The following is a 24,684-nucleotide window of genomic DNA, read 5'->3' as shown; positions in this document are numbered from 1 at the left end:
AGAATAAACACCTAATAGAGTTATACAACGTCCTTCTTTATCTCTCCACCTTACAAGTCAGTTGTTTATTTATTTATTTATTTTTTTGGTACCAGGGATCAAACTCGGGTCCTTGGCTTGTGAGGCAGGTGGCGACACCACTGAGCTAAATTCCTGGCCCGGCTATGTTCAACTTTTCTTGACATTTACACATGATATTCACATTACGTAGAATGCTGTGAGCCATCAAAGTTGTTAGGTGACAAAACCAAAGATTTTTACAGAAAAATAAGCAGCACTAAATGCATAGTATTCTATTTGTGTTTACCTCCTGTGAGTTTTTGAATACAAGTACTGAGTCTTATATTCTGTTGTGATCACTAGTCGAACAGTATCTGGCACATAGTCAGAAAACATCTTTGCAAAATCAGGGCTCTTGATGCCATCTTTAGATGTAATATTCTGGGCTTACAGAATAGTTATAGCTTCATATGATTGCAATCATGTTTTCATTCAGTCCAGTTACAAGACAAAGTACACTATTCTGTGCCTATTTTATGGTTACCTCCAAGTAGTAAAAAGGAATGAGAATAGTCTCTTAAAGAAAATAATTGACTGAGGCTTGGCAACTTAAAACACATATGTAGTAGCCATTGAATACTCAGAGTTCATGTGTAGTAATAAGTATAATCTTACATTATTCTACCTTGTGAGGAACAAGTTAATATAAAAATAATTATTATAAAATCTTGCTCCATGCATTTTGATTGATTTATAACTGAATTATTACATTTTTCTTATCCTCATACAAAGTCTCTTGGAACTCATATTTTCACTGTTTAAGCCAGCGATTTCTATGTCAGTTGTGAAATTCTCACCCATGGAGGGAGATTGAAGACGTGGATCACAGTGGTGTCCAAACACGTGTCTCTTCTTGTGGGATAATGGAGACTGAATGGGCTCAGCTTAGTTAACTTTGAGGATCCTATCCAAGAGGAGCAGGCAAAGTATGGGATTTGGCAATATAAGTATCCAAGTTGAAGAAGTTACGATAAGAATATGGAATACGGCAGAGTAGGTGAAACCTGAAACCAAAAGATTTCTTGAAAAAGTATGAACACTGATTACTATTATCAAGTCTCACATTCTGTTGAGGGCTTAGTGTATAAGTAACCACATTTTGGATCCCAGGCAATGTACAAACTCGTCATAATAAAATCTGTATCAGAAGATCTGATCATTAGTTTTTATACTAGCTTGCCATTAAAATGACTTAAATATAAAAGCTGCCTTTTAGACCATCTAAATGTATCTGAAGTCTCAATATACACTGTGTAATGTTGTGAGACAAATGGCTTCTACTCTGATGCAGCAACTGCAGTGTGTCCTTTCAGTTGAGATTTCTTGAAGGGCAGTGCAGGGATTCTCAGAGTAAATCAGTAAAATCCCATAGCATTTTAGGGCCTATTCTTAAAAAAGAAGTTAAGCCCTCTGTGTAAATTCAGATCATTTTCCAATAAAGTTTCCAAAATGAAATGATCAAATCAGAATGTCTTGAGTACCCTTAAGAGAGATACCTCTATTTTATACTTCAGTTTGCAAAATAAAATCTTTCTTCACTTATAGGGAATTTAGAGATGAGGACCACACATACCTAAGTTTTACATACAAAATATGCAAGTCTTGAATAAGTAGAATGAGAAATATTCTTCAGGAGACAGCTAACAAAAAGACTAAAGTCTAAAATGAATTTGCCAACAGCTTTAAGTGTAATTTTACATTATACAAATGTAATATACAATAGAAAGAAATGCCAAGCCACAAAGAGAAAACCTTCTAAAAATACCTATAACCAACCAAAGAAAAATAATATCCCCCAAATATTCTGCTCACATTTCTGTGTTTTAGTTACTGGTTTAAAATACAAATGTATGTATGAATTATGATTCTTTCTCCTCCCCTGCCATAGGAAGGCCACGATAACACACAGATTCCTCACAAATTCTGTGTTAAACACCAGAAAGGGGATAGTCTAGAAGCTAAGAGGAGATAAACCTAGACTCCAGATTTTGATGGGTTGAATTACATTAATCATTCATTTTCAGATGATCAACAATTTTAAGATTATTCTTAGATGCTTTTCTTGAATTCTATGCTGGTTTCCAAATGATGTGAGGTTGGAGTCAAAAACTAAGCTGTAAAATAGAGCTCTTTTCGTTATTACTTTTGTGACCTTAAAAACTCATTTTATGATTACTAGGGTTTCTCTGCTATAATATTCCATATCATTACATACTCTTATAAGTATAAAATTCTAAATAATTGATTACTGAGCCTAAATTGTTTTGTATATATACTAGAAATACTCTACTGGTGAAGATGAATGTTGCTTTAGCCTAGTATCAATAAATCTTTCCTTGGATCTCTGTACTTTGCATATTTGGCTTTCAGTAAAATGTTGAAGACCTCAAGATGGTTTTGGATTTGGGCAGATAATTCTATGAAGATCTTGCGCTTTGAAAATGGGAAGTTAGATTCCCTGTCGCTCTGGCCTCACACTTATGAAAGCCTTAAAAGGGTAGACGTGGATCTAGAGTTATTAAAAATAACATTTACTGTGGAGGATATGAGAAGTTCTCGGGCCCTTGGACAGCCTTGGGAAGACAGATTGTCCTGATGTCTATGCCAGGCCCAGATAGAGAAGTTAAAGATAGCTTCAGAAGGCTGTTTGTCAATCCCACAGTGTTCATTCTGCTGTAGTCACTTGGGACTCTCAAATATTTGCTTGGTATAAGACTAGTTAAGAATAGCTAACTTTTTAGAAGCTTTAAATAGCCAGGATGATTTAGATAAGATGCACTAAGATTAAAGGAGCATAGCTGACAGATATAACTGGTGGTTAGTTGACTAGCATTGTAAACTGTTAATGATTGATGTATCCTACAGAAAAATGTATTAAAGAAGACTATCACCAATAAACCTTGCCTTAACTCGAAGAGTTCTGGTCCCCTGTGCCCTTCTTGTAATAGGTTTCGCCAGATACTGTCTTCAGGATCCAGTCTCACACCAAGGAGACCCCAACAATTTACTAATGTAAAAAAATTATAGAAAAGATTCATGAGGAAAATCCAGAATTTTTGAACTTCATTTTTTCTATATTTGTCTGCTCTTGATTTGGAAATAATTACTTCCATTTTCTCTATTTAGTCATGTGCACTGTCAAATAGCAGAACAAATAGTATGAGGAGATATTGACATCTTCATTGTAGCAGATGCACCCAGAGGTAGAGCTAGGCCCTGAGAAGCTCCAATGATTCTAATCATTCATTGCTCTCAATATTTAAAAAAGAAGTAATGCCAAAGCAGAGTTTATAAAATTTTGGTATGTTTTTGAAGCATGCATTTGACAAATGAATGCTTTAGCACTTAAACACTGAGCACCATACATTGATGACTCTATTTTTTTCTGTTTTGAGCATTATTTTTTGTCCTTTGCATTCTTGTGAGGAAGGAACATCAGGAGCAGAAGATTTGCCAGCTGCTCGAGTGTCTTTGACTGGAGATGACGAGAAAAGGAGAAATCTGAGAACAGAATCTTTTAGGAACTCAGCGGATTACCTATGCATCATGTCTTTCCTTGTTTTCATGTTTTATAATTAACTTGTGTACCTATTTGCTTAAGAATAGCTTATATATATCCTTAAGAAATAATAATAATATATCCTTAAGAAAATTGTTGATCTTGACTCAAGTCAAAGAAATGGAATTAAAATATCAAATATAAAATCAATGTTACCTACTCGGTGGGTTAAGCAATCTTTTTATCTCTAAGGAGACCAATGGTATATATTTTAGGCTTTGCGAGCCATATGATATCTAGGGCAACTACTCCGTTTGGCCCTTATGACCTGAAACAAGCCATAAATGACACATAAAATATAAGCCAGATTGTGTTCTTCCAATAAGACTTTATTTATGGCAATCTGAATTATCTATAATTTTCACATATCACAAAATCTTCTTTTGAATTTTTTGAATACTTAAAAATACAAAAATCATTCTTACCTCATAGACTATATACATCATATGATAGGCTAGATTTGATCTATTGGCAATAATGTTTCCAGTCCTGATTTAGCCTAGAAAATTCAATCACAAAAGTCACCTAAGCAGAATATATTTTGACTGTACAATAAATTCAGTAATATTTCTGTTGTCTAAGATCATGCTAGGTTATTTAAATGTACATACCCTCAAACATCTGAAGGTTTCTGTTTTCCACTAAACTAACAGAAGCTCACAGTTCGATGGAGTTGGAAATAGAACATTGGAGGAGAAGTAGAATAGAAGTGGTTTATTGCCTATGTTATTTTAATAAAAAATGCAAAGACCTATGTGTTTATTATTCTTTCCCTAAACTGAATTATTTTAATATAACATTTCAAATTGTTTTATTATTCTTGGAAACAAATCAAACTCCTTATCCCACTAATCAAACTTGATTTTTATTGCTACCATTGATTTCAATGTGCTCTTGAATGTCTACCTGAATGGTATATAGAACAGTTGCATTTTCCCTTTAAAATTTAGTTTGTTTAAAGTCATTGAGGTAACTGTAATTTAATGTGGTTTATGAAGTCTCTCTGAAATACTAAGATTCTGTGGCTTATAGTCCATTTGTTACAGTAACTGTGGCTAATGCCTTGTCAAAGCATTATACAGCTCCACTACTAAAAAAAGGATTCACAGTTCATTGTGACAGTTTTACTGCAAAAATGGGAAAGCCCTTAGTTAACTATAAATGATACATGGACACACACATATATATACAAGCATGCACACACACACAAACATACACACACACACACAAAACAAGGAAAAGAACCAGTTTACTCTGCTCCCCAGAGCTAGCAGCTCAATACATTGTTATAAGAGATACATGTACATTACTCTAACACATCAATGCTTAAAACGAGCTATGAAGATAAAAGCTCTGGTTTGTAGCATTTGCTAATTTCCGTGGTGTAAACAATCTGAACACCACCCATTTCTAGCTACCAAGGTGACATTTCTGATGGTAGAATTGGAAAAGGGGAAACACTTGGTTCTTGGTTTGAGCAGGATTGAGCATCTAACTGCATGGTACTGTAGAGATAAATTGTAGTTATTTTTCTCCTGAAAACCAGAAGACAAACTGGAAGTTCATTTTTCTGTTTACTTTCTCCAATAATATATATTTCTACATTTAAATAAAATCCTCTAGTTATATTACAATACGTTGAATTTAGAACATATTTTAAGAGAACATATATATAAAGGTATTGACATTAGCAACATTAGAATTGTTACGTGTAATGAAGGGGACATCTAGAATGGAAACAATTATTTATAAATGTCAGCAAAAGCTAATATTGAAGAAAACCTTTGATTAGATATATTGTTTTTCTATCAAATAATAGCAATTGAAATATAATCCTGAAATGGATTATTTATCTATGGCTTTAAATTCTTTTTTATTTTTTCCATTGTTAACTTTTATAGTATACCCTGGCTTTATGAATGCAAATCTGATTGATTGTAATGATTCCTGTAGTCCAAAGGGGAAAGAACACCATGCTATTCTATTAGTATTGATTTGTAACGTGAGTTGTAAATGTTCATGGCAAGGAGAAAATAAATCTATAGGCTCACTTGTATAACTATGTCCCTAAAGCTTATCCAGTTCAGTGAACAGGACTTTCTTTTTATATTTATTGTTTATCTTGCCTTCACTAGTTGGAGAAAAAATGCTTTACTTGTTTTACATCAAATGAAAGTATCAGTATGACATTTTACCTAACCTGGACCTAATGAGATCAATGTGTAAACTGTGAGTGGATTGGAGACATAAAGTTATTCTATTAGGATGATCTATGACTAAGACTACACTTGGAAACTCAACAACTACCCAAGCTTCAATAGTCATATTTGGATTTCAATTACTGCTTTAGAAACTTCAGAGACTTTCAGGGCGGGATGATTGTCTAATGATACATTTTCAAGAGTTAAAAAGGCAGCGTCACTATGGGAAGGGGTGTTTTGAAAGAAGGTACCAAACTTAACTGCCTCAATTTAATATGCTGGCTACTTAGGAAGATATAGACACTTTATCACTTTATTGCAAAGTCATCAGGGTGCTACGTAGGTGAGGAGCTCTACCAAGATTGCACAGAAAGAAAAGGAGTGAAACAATCTTGGAGAATATTCCTCTGAGGTAAAAGAGTGAAAAAGTTAATGAGAAGTTTAAAAATATGTAGAAACAAGATGATCAAAATATCTTGGGGTTTCAAGAAGGAAAGGCTAAATACAAAAGAGAAATAGGGGGCCAGGGATTTAGCTCAGTGGCGCTGCGCCTGCCTCATAACTGCAAGGTCCTGAGTTTGATCCCCGGTACTGAGAAAAAAGAAAAAAACAAAAGAGGAATAGAATACTTCTAGGGGATGAATGAACATTGGCTCTGACAAAGAAGATCTTTGAGGACTCTGAAAAAAGATTGGGTAAGAAATGTGAATACTCGGGCCAGGGATTTAGCTCAGTGGTTCTGCCGCCTGCCTCGCAAGCACAAGGACCTGAATTCGATCCCCGGTACCAAAAAAAAAAAAAAAAAAAATAGAAAAAAGAAAAAAAAGAAATGTGAATACTTAAGGTGAGGTGTTGATAGGACACATTTAGTAATAGTTCTGTGATTCGAGGCAGCTTGGGATCACTAATTGACAATCAAATTCAAGGAAGGGAAACAGGGCATGTGACAAGGAAGGGAGTATGCATTGAGTAAAATGAGAATCAGGAATCCAGGGCTGCAGTTGAGGGAGGAGGTCAATATGTGGGAAGGAGTAAGAGTGATAATAAGGCGATATTAAGAATGGAAGTGTTCAGGGTTGGAGGGCTTCTAATGAAGCTTTCCAGTGTCCAGGGGGAAGTGACAATGGCAATAGGTGTTGAAATGGAAAGGAGGATGCAAAGTTCACGGTGAGGGCTGAGAATATGTGCTTAAATGGCGTATGCCGACTTTGTCTCAGATTTTTATGTTTTGAAAGATCAAATTAACATTTGTTAGTTTTTGAAATTAGGTAATAAATAGTATGGGCATAAAATGCCTTCCCAGTGCATAAAATCACCTCAATAACCCTAAGGGCCTCTCTATACTAAAGATGCAAGTTTATTTCTAGTTCTTTCAGAAGCTTTGCAGCAGGATACTCAGAGGACTGAACCTGGAAGAAAAAATCTTCCTTTACAGAACCAGAGAGTATTTCATTCCTGATATCAGGAATCTCTCAGTTCCCAGGAGGACCAGCCAGATAGTAATAATGTGGTTCTTCATGTGGTAGGCAGGATAATTATTCTTATAATAACTATGTTCCTATACCAAGAAACTATGAATGTGTTACTTCAAGTGGTAAAATGATATATGAATGGGGCCAACCTAATCACATGAGTCCTTAAAGATATCTGTGATCAGAGAGAAACAAAGTGGGAGGGAGGTAGGAAGGATTTCAGGGGAATATGGGAGGACTCTAGAAATTGGAAACAGTCCTTAGCCCTACCCCCCAAAACCAAGAAAACGGATTCTCTCTAGAGCCCGTAGGAAGGAATGTAGTCCTGTTGACCCCTTGATTTTAGCCTAGTGAGACCTATAACAGACTTTTTAACAATTTAATTATAAGTTCATAAATATGTATTATTTTGGGTTGCTAGGTCTGTGGTAATTTGTATGACATCAATATAAAAATCTCATACATTATATGACCCTAAATTTTCTATGAAAGTATTTCTTTAGTACACATCAAAAAAGAATAGATCCAAGATGTATTATGTACAGGTACAAATTTCCAATGATAAATGTCATCATATTGTATACCTAAAATGTACCAATAAACAATTAATTTTTAAAAAGAATAGAAATCATTTTTTACAATCTTATAGCAGAATGAATGACTTTCTCCCCAAAAAGACAGAAAACTATCCAGCTAGCAGAGACTATTGCATTCCTATGGACTTGCATTTCTGAAAATGAATTAGATTTTGCAATCAGCATGTGTGTCTTCCAATTACCACCTGTTAAGCCAATAGGCACCATCAGTTGCCTCATAGCTTCTACCCAGGTTTCTGTTAGATAATGTGCTAGATGTTGACATCTAGTTGAACTAAGCTAGCTATGTGCAACAACAACATTAATAAGACCATAATATAATGAAATCTATACCAAGTCTACCCTGGGATAAAAAAAAAACCAACAAGCTCTCCCCAAAGGGAGGGCACAAAAGAAAATGGGGAGATGTTTCCTGGGATTTGAAATGGTGAAAAAGAATCTGAAACTTGGACAATGTGGTGGGACACTTAAGGTAGAAATAATAGCACAAATGAAAGCATGAAGGGGTGAAAAGATTGACATCTTCTCTCACATTCTAGAAAATGGGGATAAAAGGCGTGAATGGGAGGAGGATAAATATGTTTTTAGATGATATTCAGAGATTTTATATCTTGTAAAACTTGCCATGACATAAAAAGGAGTTTGGAATGTATAAACAGTAGCAAGCTACTGCAAACCTTAAGCAGAGGAAAGTAAGATTGTATTTCTTCTGGGACAGCATGAAGGACAAATGGAGGTGGAATAAGCAGGAAGTAAAGAAATAGGTTAGAAGCCCATACAATAATAATTATGCAAAAATTAATTAGGGCTCAAGGCAAAATGTTAGAGATAGGTGAAGATCTGAAAGTATTTAGCTAGAATGTGTGGATTGGATGACCTTTTAGGTGAAGGATGGTTGAAGAAAAAGTCAAGCATCATCATGAACCATCATGATTATCATCATAATTAATTTTTGCTGGGCCTTAATATTTGGATTATTTCAGATGACCTGCAAAATAATATATGAAAAATGATTGCTATTTTTATGTTATTGATAAAAAACACAAAAAACTAAAACTTGAAAGACTGAAACTTCAAAAGACAAACTATCTTCCTCTGTTAGTTCAAAGCTGAAATTCAAACCCTAGTTACCTCATAACCTATTTACTTCAAAAGTTGTTCTCTTAGCTACTGTGTCAGCTCCATAAGACTTACTTACTCCTAGGTCTCTGGGTTGGGCGACTGGATGGATATGTGACTGCTAAATAGAAAAGTCAAAAGGGAGAGATGAGTAGCTAGCCAAACTTTGGAAATATACTAAATTTGCAACATTTGGATTTGAGGTACCTAAAGACATCTAGGTGTAGACCCAAAGTGCTCCTGGTTTCTGGGTCTGGTTTCTTAGTTAGAAGTGGGTGTTACCTGTTACTCATCTGGTCTTCTGCTGGGTCAGTGTTAGTGTAACTAGCAGAAATATAAGATACAAGAAGCAGGAAATGCATAGCTTTTTTACAGATTAATTTCAAATATTGAAGAAGAAAAATAATGCTTCCTTTCATCTCCAAGGCAGTACAATGTCGCCACCTACTGTAATGGTTGCCAAGAACAATACATCTTCCAGTTCAGTTTAAAACCTAACCATGGGGTTATGATAGTAGTACCTTTTTGTGAATCCTCATTTCTCCTTCTGCTCCACCTGCCACAGTCATCTTTCTCTGCTTTCTCACGTTTACCTGCCTAGGGACCTTGAACCATAATTGACATAAAGATTAGGGCAGAAATCCCTCTAGTGTCCAACAACTGGACATCAAATCTCTTGTATTTCTCATTCCTTAACTGTCATTGTTTTTGTTTGGTTTGTCTGTTTCTGTTTCTGGATATGGTGCTGACAATTATTAGCCTACAGGCATATATATATAATTATATATATTATATATAATATATATATTATACATATTATATATAATATATAGAGAGAGAGAAAAACTCAATTTTCTCATCTGTAAACTGGAGCCACTGATGTTTACCTAAAAGTGCTATTCTAAAAGTTAAGTGGAAATTATATACATATAATATGAAATATATGTAGGACAACCTTATTAATACTTTGTTCCTTCTGACTCCTATTCATGAAAGATATAACATATTTGAATAAGAAGCGGCCTAAAATGAAAACAGAGAACAGAGATGATGGGATTTACTGCAGGAGATGACCCAAAGACTTCAAAAGTAATATTTTAACAGGCCAAATAGGAACAAAAAGAACAATATGAAAATGCATAAGAAGTAAAGGAGTTGCAAAAGTGTATTTAAATACGTGCAAAAAATATTCACTGTTTTAACGATATAAAACACACTTAAGGGAAGTAAATGGTAGCAAGGTAAAGATAGATGACTTCTCTCAAGAATCAAGCTTCCATTATACACAAAACCATTTCATTTACTTCCTTAAACAAAAGACTGACTCAGGTGATTGGTCCTTTCCTGTGACTCCCACTTCAGTCACATAATTGCTGTGACCTTGGCTGTAGATGTGCATTCTGCCATTTACTACACTTTCTTGGATATTCATTCGTCAAGTATTTATTACTCACTGCAAAGTGTGAGGCAGTGTGTTAGAAGCAATTTTATCTTTTCTGCATGATGGGCATTATTGTGGCATGGTTAGAAGAGAGCTCCAGGGTTTATTTAGGGATTATAAATTACATCTCATTTGAGCAAAGTGTGAGGAAGTCCCAATATTTCTGAATTTGGATATGTTAGATTTGAGAAAAATCCCAAGGAGGATCCCTCAGTGATGACCACTGATACCTGTTGCCTTAGTTCTGAAGATCGTGCTGGAGAAGTTGGTAACTGGTGCTGGAGATTAGCCAAGACTAAATCATCTCTAATATTCAGGGTATGAGGATGTCCATACTAAGAAAGACTGGGTTTGGGAATTATAGGGAAACAGATTAATGTCAGATGAGGCATGGAGAAAAGTGGCCCAGGCAAAAGGCATAATAACACACATGGGAAAGAGGAATTTTTAAGTTTGCACATTGACTAAAGACAAAACTCTGAAGGGATCTAGTAATCTTTGCTGTTTAAATATCAAAAATAATTTTCCAATTATGAGGATAATTTAGAAAGTTTCACAAAACACCAGATCAAATTAAAGAGCAGGAGATATTGTTATCAGCCCACAGTGCTCCCAGCTGGAAACAGAGATCAATGTAAATTTGCTATTTTCAATGATTTGGGCAATTTCATATGATTAATAATTAAAACAATGAGCAGTACACACTACAACTATCCTGTCTAGAGTTCACAGTACTTTGGTGGAATTGCCTGTCAACCTTAATGATGTCTCTGTGTTGCATGAAACACTCAGCATCCTCTTTTATTATAGAACTGTGAATGGAAAAATGCCTTGTTTGGTTAGGGCCACTTCACAGTAAAGAATAAACAGGGAAAGACATGTCTGATGATAGCTACTATACATTTCTCCAGTCCATATATTATTCCCTTCAAGATAAACACTCAATAATGAAGGATTCAATATATAATATCTTTCTAGCTTTGTCCCAGGATCACTTAATTGAACTTTCATTACAGGTGCAACCAATTCTTTTTCAATTTGTAGCTGAAAATTGCCATAGCGAACAGATTCTAACCATATTTTAATGAAGTCTTTTATTAGAGCAGTGGCTCCTATTGCCATGTGTGAAGGAGCTCTCAGATTTTCCATTAGAGGCCACACTTTGGATAGGTTTATAACTTGGAAATAAACCTTTTCGTTAGGTTGAAGTAGGGCAAGTAAGGTTTTAGCCTTAAGAGTACTTTGTTATTTCATAATAATAAATCAATTTTCCTTCAAGATCAGAGTGTAATAACAATTTTCGTCCAATGCTATCTCCTTGTGTTTCTCCAGGTTTGTATAAATGACCATGTTTCACACATTTATATCTCCAGAAAGCATTCATTTGGGGTCATGGAAAAAGGTTCAAGAGTAAGGCAATTGAACATTTTGTGCACGATGCTAATGCAATATCCATAAAGGCCAGTTAGAGTGCACTGAGGAGAGGCCCTGTACAAGGCACAGGCTGTGTCTCCAATCCAAGCAGCCTTCTTACCAATGCATTGTCTTGGCCACACAGGAACTAGACAAGCGTGTGTAGGTGGTTCTAAACAAATGTCGCACTGCACACTGAAAGACAACTAAGAGGATAGGTTCTAGGAATGAGAGTCAGTATTGTGGTCTAAATACATGAAAAACAATCTCCTACCTTCACTTTTATAAGGAAACTTCCTCTTAATGCCTACATTAATCCATTTAAACTCTATGTTAATCATTTAAACTCTGGGTTTTGATTTCAGATTCCAATTCTACACTATTTACAGCTAAATGTGGTATCTTAAAATGATTACTGGGTCACCAAAAATGTTGCAGAACCTAAATGACCTTTTGTAATCTTACCTAATTAAGAGCATGCATATTAACATGAGCTACATACTCCAAACAGTAAACTCCTTATTTTCAGTGAAATTTCTACTAATTTCTTCTTTGTTATTACATTCTTTTTTATATCTATATGCTTGAAGAATATAAATATTTTCTCTTTTTCAGAGTCATTCGGGATTGGAGTTGATGGCGATGCTTTTTAAAGTACAAATTTATACACCGAATCTCTTTTGAAGGATGTGTATTTTATTGTTTGCATCTGAATTAAACAGCTTCTCAACCAGAACAAGTAGTCCTTATTGCTGCTGTTGGCAGCCAAGCAACTATCACGGTCGTTGCCAGACCTTATGTTGGCCGTGTTCTTTTATTTCTTTTTATGTATCATTGTCTTTCAGTCACAACCATTCTAGGTATCTTCTTTAACATAAATTGGATGGATTTTGAAACATCATTTAAGAACAACAAACACCCTTTTACTTCTTGACAACTCGGAAAAATGAATTCTTCTAAAAGAAAACAGATTGCTTTAAAAGATGTCACAACTAAGTGGTCAGGCTATTAAGCTCTTGGGATTTCTACCCTGACCTCTATTTTGCTCTCTTTGTTATAGTCCCTGGTAAAGTAGGGGCAAGTAGCTGGCTAGAGTGTACAGTGATGAAGAAAGAAAGGTCAGAGAGGCAAGATGGCTGCAAAGATGAGCAATTCATATTCCCCTCTACCTTCCTCCCACCTGATAACAATCTTGTCACACTGCCTACAAGCAAAGCTCCTTTTGCTTATATGCAGCTCTGAAAATTATGCTTATTATTGCCATGATCTCAAAAAGGAAAATTATTATTATTATTCATTCCCATGGCCTACTTTCACACTGAACAATTATGACTTCAGATGAGAAATAACAGTTTCATGTCAAAATGCTCATACATTTATGGAAATACATAGCTGTCATTCTGCATAAAATTAGAAGCCTTCAATTTTCATTTCAAAATCATACTCCATGCAAATAATGAATGCAAACAAGAAACTTGTATAGCTGGTTTGAAATGCAGCATTGTACTCTAATAACAGAAAGTTCCCAGCCAAAGCGGTTAATTAACAAGTAGTTCATGATAACCCTGTCTTTTAGCCTGTCTTATCAATTGTGAGCTGTCAATAGTTCATATTCAAATCATAAAGAAGGTAACAAAAAGAGGATCTCTGATCCTTGGTTTTAATTGGGATGTTGCAGGGTTTAAATATGCCTAAAACTCCTAATACTTTCTGCAACACTTAAAAAAAATTCATGGAGATACATGATTTAAGCAAAATAAACAGAGTAAACTTTCCCGGATCTATTATTTTAGATAAATATTCTCAAAAATCAAATATTCATATTAAAATCTCATAATAAAGTATACATTATTGTATATTCAAAGATTAGTATGTATTAAAATGAGGACAACATAAAAATACGCTCACTATTGCTTAGTTTATGATGTTTTGAAAGCAATTTGGTGTCTTATTGTGCTTTAGGATATCTATTATTAAATCAATTACGTTTGGACTGGTAAATTCAAATGTGCCTATAATTGAGAGTCCTCAGATTAGAATAAAAAGGTTATTTTCATTCACAAAAAATTTCCTACTTCCCTCATGTGCTTGAATCACAAACAACAACATGTTTTGCTCTCTTGTGCAATAAACATTTCTTACTGATACTGAATATTCACTTATTTTAAGGAATGAGACACAATTAGAAGTTTAGATAAACAATGATTTAGAAAGCCTCAATTACAGTGCATAAATTGTTTCCTTGACAAAAATTTATATTTTAATTAATATGGTATTGATAGGATTCTTTTATGTTGTTTCTGTTGATGAAACTTCTGGGTGAACATTTTACATATTGATAAATTTAAAAACCAGTTATTAAAATAATGATAAAGCTTGGAAAAGATTTCTTTCACAGTTGGTTATTTTTTGAAAGTGAAAATATGTTTTTCTAGCATAATTTTGAATGCTTGTATTTTAAACCTAACCATAGAAAATTAGAAATTTGCTAAATAGTAGCATAATGCATGGAGAAATCATTGAACATGAACCAAGAGATTAGAATTGAAGCTTCTCATAGAATTACACCTCTAATCAGCTGTGGCCCTTTAGCAACTCACTAAAACCATTTTCAAACTTTTTGTGAGGTGGAAAGTAGGAATTGAATAATATCTTCCAAGATCCTTCCAATTTTAAAACTTAATTCCTTCATGTTTTAGACAAAATTCACTAAACATTCTTTTTTGCAACTTCTAAAAAAGACAAGTTCGTATTTCAACTACACAATTTTTACAATCAAGTGATTAACTACGACAGTGACGTAAGTCAAGATGAAAAAATAAGAAAAGAAAAGAAATATGTGAACTAAATTAGGAAGTATGTAGGTTTTCAGAACCACTGTGTCCCAGGAAATAGAACTAGAATCCCCCAAATAAGAGCTTTGATTTTTGTGATCAGGTAATCACAATAGATATGAATAGCTATAGAAAAATAGATCTACCTATAGATAGCTATCTTTATTCTTGAATGGTGGCTACTAGGTTTGAGGATTCTATAAGTCAGGTGAGAAATGCAATTTGTCACAGATGAGATGAGTAAGCTGTAAGTTAAAAATTAATGACACTAATGAATATTGACTATTTCAGCTTTGATTTATAAGCTGAAAGCTGAATAGCTCAAGACGTGGTAAAGCAGTGCAGAAATATTTTCCCCCTGTCATATTGTGAAGCCTAATCAAATGAGAGCCATACTTTTAAAAATCCATTTTTCCTTGCACTCTTCTATATTTAGTGTATTTTATATTATGAGGGGAATCCCAATGTGGAGTGATTGCAGAGACATGTGGTGGGTGGGTGGTTATTTTTATTTGTTTCAGTGATCTCTGCTCATACATATTGCATCTCCTATAGAGTCAGGAGGCTACCTTTCCCCCAGGAATTGCTTACGTTGAAACAACATGGTGATACATATATAAAAAACTGAAGTGATTGCCAGTTATCATGATGTTTCCACTCATATATATTTTAGGTTTTCTTGATAAAATGCATTATTAGAATTAGTTTAAAAATTCTTGGCTTATATACAGTATAAATTTTTGGTTTGTAATTTATGAGCTACAGAAATCCTGAGAACAAGAAGGATACTTGTATTCGCCCCTATGGAATATACTTCATCTTTATAAGAAAAGGAAAATGGTAACTAGCAAAACTGATAGAATTATTTGCTAAAAATGTAAAATGCATATCAGATTATTTTTAAAGAACCATCATTTATTACTTTTTTGGTCTTTACAACTTAACTGTTTTGATGTAAAAAGTAATGAGTACATAACAGTAAATTTGAGGACTAGTAAATCAAGAAGAAAATTACTTAGAGTCTATCCTTCATAATGCAAATCATCTTATAATTTTGAAATATTTAATTTTTTTCTCATGTCTGTCTTTAGCATACCTATGACTGTAGTACTTTCCTCACTTTATATGCTGATTTTTCATTTAGCAGAATACAATGAGCATGATGTTACATGGTTCTAGTGACTATTCTCTGTAGTGGTTGTATAAGAGTGTTTAGATAGACCATACATATTTAAATATTTCACTATTAATACACCTGTGAGTGGTATAGAAGGTCAATAATGTTGAAATAAACATCCATGTAATGTAAATTTCCTCATATTTTGGGTTGTTTCCCGCTGACAGATTCTTTGTAAAGGAAATACTGACATAATCTTGTTATATGCATACTTCCTTATACATGTTTTCAATTATCCTCTAAGAATTTTTACCAATTAAAATACAACTGAGAGTATAAAATTAATATTATTTTATCAGTATACATTTCAGGATTGCAAATAGATCTTCGATTTCTTTGCATTTTCATTTTTAAGTCTACAAATAGTTTAGTTATGTATTTAAATTTCATGAGTGTATTTACTAATTGTATTTTTAAAATAATTATCACTGTCCATTAGTTTTGTTTTAAAAGGTGGTTTAATAATTTCTGAATGCTCTAGGTAATATTTTCATTGTTCTTCCTTACTTCAAAAGATAATTTTAAAATGTTTTCTTCCTTGTAAATAATTTCTTCCATATGTTTTGTTCTCTTTCTTGTTTTGATATTTGGTATTTTCAAAATATTCAAGTGTTTAAATATTTAGTGAATTGATAATTGCAACATTGTACATTTTATTTCCTTTAGATTCTTATACCTTAACAATCTGTTGAATCAGATTTAATTTCATGATTTGCATTTTTTATTTATCATGCAATGTGTTAAATATCAAGATTTTTTATATAGCAGAATCTATTTCTTGACTGTGTTAGTTAATTTTCTCTCATTGCTGAGACAAAATACTTGACACTCAAAGTTAAAGGCGGAAAGGTTTATTTGGCTTAGAGTTTATAGAAGTTTAAGTCCATAATCAGCTTACTCCAAGGCAGGGTTGCTGAGAGGCAACAGTTCACGGCAGTGGAAGACAGCAAAAGCAGCAAGAGAGGTGGGAGGGTCATTGCAAAGGAGAAACAGTTCATGGCACCCACAAGGTAGCAAAAGGAGCAAGAGACATTAACAGCATCTCACTGCCCCTTTTATCTTATTCAGACTGCCTAGAAAGGGTAGCACTCACATCCTTAGTCCTAGTGCCCTCAGGCTTAGGCCCACCACGAATCAATCACACTCTCTAGACTCAGCCAACTCCAGAATACCCTATAACCACATGAGGCTTTAAGGAGACCTCTGGACACAAACCGTAACAGCTACCTACAGGAAACTCACTATTTTAAGTATTTTAATTTTGTAATGATTTAAAGTGTTTCCTGTGCCTTTATCCTCTAATATGTAGTGACTTTAATAACTTCAAATCACTCTTTTCCACTTTGCAACCACCCAGTAGCTATAGATGTAACTATAATTTTGAGTTTAATTTATATAAGGTGGTTCACATGAGCTAAGCGGATATAATTTATTTATCCCAAAACAACAGAACACAGATCTTCAAGAATGTTCTAAGTCTTGGAGAAATGATTATAAAATGTATTAAAAGGGAAAATTAAGGATAGGGACAAGTGTACAACATAATTTCATAGTAAAATATAAATGTTTGGTTTATTCTTTGGGAAAGAATTTCAGGATCAAAACGATGGTGACATTTTAGGTGAATCTTATATTGTTCACTGTGATCCACATAAGTCCTCCAAAATTCATATGCTGAAGTGTAATTGCCAGGAGATAGTACCAAGAGGTGTAGTGTTTAAGAGGTGATTACAGTATGAGAGTGAGAGCCCTCCCGGATCGGATAAGAGCCTTATAAAAGGGGATGGAGGGGGAAATTCCCTTCTCTACACCTTCTGTCACATGAGAACACAGGTTTGCCCCCTCCAGAGAGTGCAGCAATGTGGTGCCATCTTGCAAGGTGAGAGCAGCCCTCAACAAAAGCTGATATTTTAATCCTGAACTCATACTTTTTCAAAACTGTAAGAAATACATTTCTAGTTTCTAACCTAACAAGTCTGTGGAATTTTGTGTTGTTGGCACAAATGGGTTAAAACATTGATTGGTAGATTATTTTTGCTCATCTCATTTTAGTGCATATGAGATAAAAAATAAGTATATAGATTTAGATAAAACTCAGAACCCTGTGCGTATGCATACATAGGGAACTTCCAAATACTCTAGGTATATGTGAGTGTAAATATTTCAACTCATCTCAAAGTATGTAGGTCCTTATTAAGCAACCTAAATTAGTACTTTCTATCACTCACTGTCAACATTGTTATTAGCAGATACTACAGAAAATGTCATATTTATTCTCCTCACTCAAAGATCACAATGAACAGATGTAGGGCACATTGATTCTGAAACCATCTAAATTCTCATTGTGCCTCATTAGAAATAGCAGTAAGGCTAAAATTTTAAGAGTAGGACAGAATGTTAAAGCATGTCCAGAAATGGAAATTAGGCACTAGAAAACAAAGTTGGAAATTGCAGTTGATCGCTTCTATCTGATTGGGGGGGGGGAGCCTTACTTTAAATCTTTTAAAAAACATTTATAGTTGTATCTTCTCCAGAGAATTCTTGTCAATTATGGAGCAGAGAATTCCTTCCAAAGGCAACATAATTTAGTCAAGCATTGCAAACAAGATTTTGGGGTTAATATCATTCAGGGCAAGCAACACACTAAGATGATTTAGTTGCTAATGATTCTTGTGATTTTACAAAAAAGAATGTCAATAGGAAATCTTTATTTTGTCCATTTTAAATAAAAGGAAAAATACATGTTCAAATGGGAGGGTAATTTATTATGGTTGGATGTTACTATCCAAAGAAAGAATGAAATATTAGAACAACAATTTTTTAATGCAAAGTATCAATGTGCTTGCGTCTCTTTTAGAAATCATGTGCACCATACATATAAAATTTCCATTTATAATTACATTGGTTAAATGAAAGTGATAATGCTCACAAAGTTGTTAGATGTCTACATTGGAATTATTTATATTCTCAATTGTGGTCTACCACATAACTTATGAGCTTGATCAGATTTTTAAAAAGTGTGATTCATTTTAAGTTAGTTGTTTACATAAAGTTTCTATTTTTTAACTTTTACTTTCATGAGAAAGAAAATCTCTGCAATATCATATATATTAATAGATTTAAAATGATAAATGGAAAGCTATATTTTCTTCCTATTATTCACCACATAATGGTAAAATAATACAATTAAACAAAATTCAAGAAATTGTATATCTAAATAGTGATTTATTCAGAAGTGAATACTCTGCTGCTCAGTGTATTTTAAACTACTCTTGGTAAATGCTTTCTAGAGTCAGTTTATATAGCATTATGTTTCTGGTCATGGCTAAATGTCTCCTATTGTAATAATTATTCCATAGATCACACCTATAAATTCTGAAAAACACACAAATCTATCTGAAGACACTGAACAACAGTCCCAAACAGCCAGATTTTAGAGGAAGAATGCATACCCTTGGAAGAGTACACTAGAGTAGTCTCTCCAATGTATCATCCATAATGTCCAGGATATAATAAAATTATATTTTAAAAATAGGAAACCAAGATCAATATTCAATAAAGGAACTAATAATAAAAATAAACTAGCAATGAAAGCTGACTGTAACGTAACCCAGATGTTGAGACTAGTACACAAGAGTGTTAAATATCTGTTGTACCTATATTCAAGGAAGTAAGGGAAGCTATGCTCAGCAATCAGTGATATGATATGATATGTCAGCTGAGAAATAGAAACTGTTTTTAAAATGAATTGTTAGAACTGAAAAATTTAATGTCTAAAATAAAGTTTTAGTAGATAAGTTTAACAACAGATAGGGAGATAGAAGAAGACTCACTGAGCTTGAAGATAGATCAGTAAAAATTATTTAGTCTGAGGAAAAGAGGGGCAATAGTGTAGAATAATATTCCAAGCTTTCTGAAACATTTCTGATAATGAGATGAATAAAAGAAAAGGTGTAAATATCCATGTAACCATAGACTGGCCAATTTCATTTCCAGGAATGTACCCCGAGAAATATGAGATAGTTGAAGACAAGGGATCACTCACATTGTTCTCCACAGTGTTCATAGCACCTAGAACTCATGGGACTCGGTAGCTCTTAACTAAATAAAGAATGGATGGAGGCATGGAAGTATAAATAGAAAATAGCACATGAAAGTATATACAAGGATCTTCATAGCACTATTGTTTCTGAGAAAAAAATCCAATTGTTCAAACACAAAAACTTGATTATTTGAAATCTAATATATTCTTAGAATTAAGTGTTATTTATAATAAAATTATATAAAGGAGAATTTATACATAGGAACAGATATTCATCTTAGAATGTTCAGTCAAAAACCTGTTGCAAAACAATATTGCACATCATGGATCTCAATAGAGTGCTATGGCTAATAATTAAATATAGTGTATTTTAATAATGAAAAACAGTATAAAAGTGACATAGATGATTGTAGGATAATTTCTATATACATTTTATTTCAAACTACCTCACTTAGTTGATCCTGAATTATTTTTAAAAACAAAATATATTCTTGAAGGACAAACATTTCCTAACATTAAAATATTCAAGGGGCGGGGATTTGGCTCAGTGGCATCTAGGTCCTGAGTTCAATCCCCAGTACCAAAAAAAAAAAATTCAAAAGATATGCTATAAAACCTCAAATAAATTCTCAAGGTATTTAAAATAAAGGTAATCAAATAATAAATGTATGCCTTATAAAAAAATTATTTATCTGGAGAGTTTTAATAGTAGTTAAAAACACACATTCTACAGTCAAAATCTTGGGTTGGTGAGTATGTCCTCAGCAAAAATTTATCCACTCTTTATTTGCTTTTCTGTTTTTCTTCTATAAAATGGTGACGCTAAGAACAGCTACAAAATAACATTGTAAAGGTTATGTGTAAACATTGTATATTTACAACACATGTGAGGCATTTGAAACAGTGGTTGGCACATAATGCTATAGAAATGTCAGTTATTATCTTCTATTTTATTATTGAGAAAGTATAGAGCTCTGAAATAGCCTTCATTCAGGTTTCCTTTATGTTATCACTTTACCTCACTATAGCCCATTTATCAAGAAGAAGAAATTAAGCCGGGCGTGGTGCTGCATGCCTGTGATCCCAGCATTGGGGAGGCTGAGGCAGGAGGATCACTTCAAGTTTGAGGCCAGCCTGGGCTACATAGTGAGTTTAGGGCCAGCTTGAACTACAAAGGGAAACCCTGCCTCAAAAAAAAAAAAAAAAAAAAAAAAAAAAAGATGAAGAAATTAAATGTTTAACAATGTTATTAACTAATGTACAGAAGTTATTCAAATGTTTGACTTCTTTTCTGCTAATGCACACTATTTGCTGTTTTAGGATTCAGTCTGTAGGCCTGTATCACAGTTAGTCCTTACGTCTTACTGTCCTTTGATCTTTGGTGGTTCCTCAGTCTTCCCTTGTCTTTTATGACATTGAAACTGTAGAATAATAATGCCCAGTTGCTTCATAGACAGTTCTACACTTCCAGCCTGCCTCACTTTTTCTTTTTTGGGATCTGATTGATTTTTTGGGGGGGGGTATTGTTGAGAGAGAACAAATAACTGATGTGTCTTTCTCAGTACATCATATCAGGGTACACTGCATCACTAAGTATTCTGACAACTTTGAACTTGATCACTTCATTATGCAGTGTCTGTCAACTTTCAACTCTATAAGGTTATTTGTCCCTTATAATTATGCATTTGGGGTGAGGGATACTTTAAGACTATTCAAATGTCCTGTTTATGTTTAAACTTTTATTTGCCAAATTTAGTATCTATTTTAGTGCAATTTTTTAGTACAATCTATTTAGTACAATTTAGGTAAGCTAGTACTTTGGTGTTCAAATGGTGATTTCTCTAGCTCCTCATTCTCTTTGTAAATATAAATTAGAATTCTTCTGTAATGAAGAGTTGTCACTTCAACACATTTGTGTCCTTATTTTCTTATATATATTTTGTACTTATTCATATATAGATATGTGTATGTATTCCTTTATTTTAGTTCTGGGGTATAATCTAAAATGTGTTTGTATTGTGCACTTATTTATGCTATTTATGTTGTTGTCCAACTTGCAACAATTTTCAGCATTAAGAACTCTTTCCTGTTATTTCCTATGCCTTTTTGATATACCCCAATTTTATAAAATGTGCTTTACTTTCTGGGAATACAAGATGCCCCGGGCCTGTCTTATATTTCCCTGCCCCAGCTCTAGGATCACATAATAGTGTCTAAAAATCAGACTATTTTTAGCAGTACTCCATATTTCTCTTACAGCAATGTAAAAATTTTCCTTTCAAATGTCTAGCTATCATAGTATTTTAGTCTTATCATTGATTATTTTGAATTGCAAGGTGTTTCTTCAATTTGATAAAAGCAAGCCAATGAACACCTGAACATTATTTTAAGAATCTGAAATAGTTAATTCCTACTAAATTTTTAAAACGGAACAAAACAGACCCAAGTGTTTAAAAGAATGATTGTATAAATATTCAGTGGTTAAGTTACTATGGGGAAAAAACACTTTGTTAAAACTAATTGTCCTGTTCTGACTCACAACCACTGCAAATGTGCTGTCAGAATCACCACTTACACAGCTGTCATAACCTACTGTTCAAAAATTATACATCTTGTTTTCTCTAGGAACCCCTACTAACTTGACATTTCTTAATATGTTCCTGCCTTCCAGGGGAATCAATTTCATGTTTTCAGTTCTTTATCACTGTTGCTATACTTAAAATCTTATCGCATTCATCAATCACTGCTACAGTTTTAAATTTTCTCAAGAATCTTTCTTGAGAGTTTTTAAAGTTATGTGTTAAGCTTTTAAAACTCTTATCTATCTCAGCCTGGTGTGTGCTGAACACTTTGTAAGAATCTCTTAAATTCTTACTGGGTAGTTAGATTTCATTTGCTAAGCCATATCTGAGGTTTTGCTTCCTAGTCGTATGAAAATAGAAATTAACGGGGCCAGGGATTTAGCTCAGTGGTTCTGATGCCTGCCCCGCAAATGCAAGCACCAGAGTTCAAACCCTGGTACCAAAAAAAAAAAAAAGAAGAAGAAAATAGAAATTAAACATAGATTAGAGAAAATATTCAATTGAAGTGCTGAACTCCTAACTTTCAGAAGAAAGAAGTTTCCCAGGGATTCTAGTCTGTGAATATTATAAAACCAATTGAACATATCATTCTATATAAAAAACTATGCCATTCTTAGTAATGATTTTGACTAAATGTTTAAAATCATAAGGCAGTATTTTCTCATTAAAAAAGATAGTGATATCTTTTGTTTAAAACTGTTTCAAAGAGACAGAAAGTTTTGGCACATTATTTTGTAGTTGTTGGTACAATGTTCAGTATATTTATTTTTACTATTATATTGTTGCTTTATGTTTTGCATTGCATTTCCAACTTGCATGTAACGGTTTTTGCATGTATTAGGACCTACTCATACAATCATTGTTTACTTTACCCTATTTCTAAATGAATTCTCATTGTGAGATAGTAGAGGTGAGGAGTCCAACATACGACATTTTGGGAAACCTACCCATACAACGTTTTCTTTTTATTTTACCCCTTTAAATATCCTATTTCTAAATGCATTCACATTCTGAGATGGTAGAAGTTAGGACTCCAGCACATGACATTTTTTGGGAAAACAATTCAGTCCATAACAGTTACTCTCCAAAGTCTATAATCAAGAGTCAAGATATGCAGCTGAAGGAAGAAAAAATATCATGTCTGAAACCAGGTGATGACAATTAAAAAACCAAGTTTTTGCAGATAAGAAAGCCATTCTCATTTGAGTGAAAAACTACTCTAAAATTATTCACAAAATGTATAAACCATCTTTTAGAAGTAAAGTTTTATTATTGAAATAAGAATTGTAGGCCAGGGATTTAGCTCAGTGGTTTCGCCGCCTGCTGTGCAAGCAGCGCAAGGACCGGAGTTTGATTCTCGGTACCAAAAAGAAAGAAATAAGAATTGTAAATAATATTTTGCTTGACTTAAAGAACAAAACATATAGCTATGATTCTTTTAAAAAGCTTACATTTATATCTCTGAAGTTATGTTAATTTGCTTTATATTGACCAAAATATTTTTAAAAATCACCTTTTTAGCCTAAAAGTACGATATCTTACATTCATTGGACAAATAAATTTTTCTTTCCATCATATGGCAGCCACTGGTAACATAGACATAAGGGACATTTCATAATAATGCCACGGGATGCTACACATGTCATCAAGCTTCAAGATTCTCTGATTGCCTCTTTCACCTACTTTTCCTATATCCCTTCTATATCTGCCTCTATGAAAAAGAACAAAAAATAAAGCTGTAGGAGGAGGTACATTATTCCATTGCAATTCCTTTCTGTTGAGAAATAAACTATAGATACTTAGGAGAACAAAAACCTTAAACCTCACTTCAAAACTTTACACTAAGATAAACCAAATAGAAACTGAATACTAAAATCCTTGAAGCAAGCAGCAGGGTCTCAGTTGGAAAATAAGCTGTCATTCTGATAGCCCTAAAACCACTTCAGCTCTGGCCGCACACTGGAGAATCCTATGAAGTCAGATTCCTGCTTAGCCTCAGGGAACCAATGCACTGGGGTGGGGTGGGGGAATCCAACACATACTCACTCACACACTCCAGGTGGAAGATTTACTATGTAACGAAAGTAGCAGTAGACAAATTTCCTTTCTAAACAGAGAGAGAAAGAGAAAGAGAGGGAGAGGGAAGAAGAGAGAGGAAGAGGAGGAGGAGGAGGAGGAGGGGGAGGAA

At 33.7% G+C, this 24,684-nt stretch overlaps 1 protein-coding gene across 15 annotated transcripts in view; it reads right to left on the bottom strand.

Moving 5' to 3' along the window:
• Positions 1-24,684, bottom strand: part of Nlgn1 (neuroligin 1) — an 860,706-nt gene that overhangs the window by 377,241 nt on the left and 458,781 nt on the right. The window lies entirely within an intron of this gene.

The sequence above is a fragment of the Heterocephalus glaber genome, unplaced genomic scaffold (genome assembly GCF_053883595.1).
Source record: "Heterocephalus glaber isolate CG9 unplaced genomic scaffold, H.glaber_assembly_v1.0 deba00001504, whole genome shotgun sequence".
Classification (NCBI taxonomy): Eukaryota; Metazoa; Chordata; class Mammalia; order Rodentia; family Bathyergidae; genus Heterocephalus; species Heterocephalus glaber.
The sequence above is the reverse complement of the archived record's forward strand: the minus strand, read 5'-3'. Positions and strand labels throughout refer to the sequence as shown.